The sequence below is a fragment of the Mizuhopecten yessoensis genome, unplaced genomic scaffold, assembly GCF_002113885.1.
Source record: "Mizuhopecten yessoensis strain PY_sf001 unplaced genomic scaffold, ASM211388v2 scaffold716325, whole genome shotgun sequence".
Taxonomy (NCBI): domain Eukaryota; kingdom Metazoa; phylum Mollusca; class Bivalvia; order Pectinida; family Pectinidae; genus Mizuhopecten; species Mizuhopecten yessoensis.
Window position 1 is genome coordinate 357,437 of NW_018480060.1, and position 2,525 is coordinate 359,961.

The window sequence follows — 2,525 nt, forward strand, 5'->3', positions numbered from 1 at the left end:
GAGACATAATTAACTCCATATATTGACTGGAGTTATTTATAATTAAGAATTGGATCTTACTTTTATGATAAATTGTGTTTGGTCTTGAGACAAACGTAATGAATTGCAAAGCAGTAAATGTTAAATTTATCTTAAGAAACTTTAGACAAACTTGATTCATCACTTCATGAAATCTACCAAAGCAAAATTCAATTTTTACATTTAAATTAAACCTACTTTATAAAACATGGTACTTGTGTAAGTCTACATTTCAACTTGATGTTATAACAGATGTTCCTGTTCATTGCCCATGTTGGTAATAAATCATTCCGAATATAACATTTTTATTGCACAAAATCATGGTATAAGTATGTACCCATACTTTTCATACGTAAATATTTCTACCACACACCAAAAACTTAAGACTGATGCATCACATTAATTCTGGCAAAATGGCGTGAAATTAGACTACTTACACACGTAGGCAATGTTCATATGGTCGATTTATTGCGTAAATTAACCACACAACATTCAGCAGTTTCTTAGTCAAATCTCAGTAGAAATTGAAACATATATGTGTATTATGAATTCTTGAAACTCAGTTGCTTTAAATTAAAATATTTTAAAAAAAACTTGCATATTCCCGCAAACTTTTACAAAATGACTACTGGTACTGAACTTTGGCCAGGCGCACTAAAAAAATTAACATTGAGAAGGGTTGGTGTAAAAATGAAGAAAAAAAACCCACCCATTTTTATAAGATTTGATACTGTACTACAAAGCAGACAGATATGACCTGCTTAAATCAGTCAAAACAATTTTTTAAAACATAATTAACAACAGAAGGGGGGGGGGGTAATTAACAACAGAAGGGGGAGGGTAATTAACAACAGAAGGGGGGGGGTAATTAATAACAGAAGGGGGGTTAATTAATAACAGAAGGGGGGAGGAGGTGATTAACAACATTATCACGAACAGCTCTTTAACAACAGCTGTTCTACACTTCTCTGTTCACAAAAACATAACAGATTTCTGTATCAACATGACAAGGCGAGTAGAGTGTTACATGTTAACATCAATACAACTCTCTTACCTTTATAAATACGCTTGTACACAATCTCTCTCTCAATCTTACTTCTCTTGTATTCTATTGTGAAATGCCACACATACCCATTCACTCATTACACATATCAACCACACCTCATCAAATCACTCAAAAACAATATACCAGAAATAACAATACCCTATAAGTATAACATGCAAAAACGAGTCTTGTGATCTACAGATGTTATATGATGTATGCATATTGTACTTGTGACAGGACTCCATCTGAAAGGACACCAGCCTTTCAGTGGATTACTTACACTAGTGTGTTGGTACTTATCTGTACAGAAGTCTAGAATAACACACTCAGGTTAAAAGTTTGTTCAAATAGCAACCGTTGTTACTACAGTAGGACAGGAAAGATATTATTCCCCTATAGACATGATGTTTTCACCGAAGGAACATAGAAATATCTACAACTACAAAATATCTTAGTTGTTCTGAAATCTACTTCTACAAAACATGCTATCAGTAAAAAAAACAGAAATACAAAACACAATCTTTACTCTAAACAGAAGTACTACAATAAATGAAAACAATATTCCAAAGTCCCATATCAACCATACTCTACACCAACAGAACATTCATTGTACATACTGATATTCAAAATAATTTAGAAACACATCTCAAAGTGTCCTTTATTTGGCTGTAGTTGGTCCCTCCTTGTTTTCAATAACAGCTACATTACAGGAAGTGAACTGCACAGCTATGGTATTTAAATCATTCAGCATCTACACCGTCAAGCAACATCAGCATTCTTCTATCATATTTGTTTGAATGTCAGATAATTTTCTCAACTCATAAAAGGTGATTAAGTTTGTGTTCTGATCATTCCTTTCTCTCATTTTGAAAACAATCTTGAATCTTTCCAGTCTTTGTATAAATCACCCATTAATTCATGATTGTCATCAAGCAGCATGTCTAAAACTCTGCATGTGTTCCTCCTTGATTCCGTTCGTGAGTTCCTCCTCGATTCCATTCATGTGTTTCTCCTCAATTCCGTTCCTGTGTTCCTCCTTGATTCCGCTCATGTGTTCCTCCTCAACTCTATTTGTGTGTTCCTCCTCAATTCCGCTCATGTGTTCCTCCTTGATTCTGTTCATGTGTTCCTCCTCAATTCCGCTCATGTGTTCCTCCTTGATTCTGTTCATGTGTTCCTCCTCAATTCCGCTCATGTGTTCCTCCTTGATTCTGTTCATGTGTTCCTCCTCAATTCCGCTCATGTGTTCCTCCTTGATTCTGTTCATGTGTTCCTCCTCAATTCCGCTCATGTGTTCCTCCTTGATTCTGTTCATGTGTTCCTCCTCAATTCCGCTCATGTGTTCCTCCTTGATTCTGTTCATGTGTTCCTCCTCAATTCCGCTCATGTGTTCCTCCTTGATTCTGTTCATGTGTTCCTCCTCAATTCCGCTCATGTGTTCCTCCTTGATTCTGTTCATGTG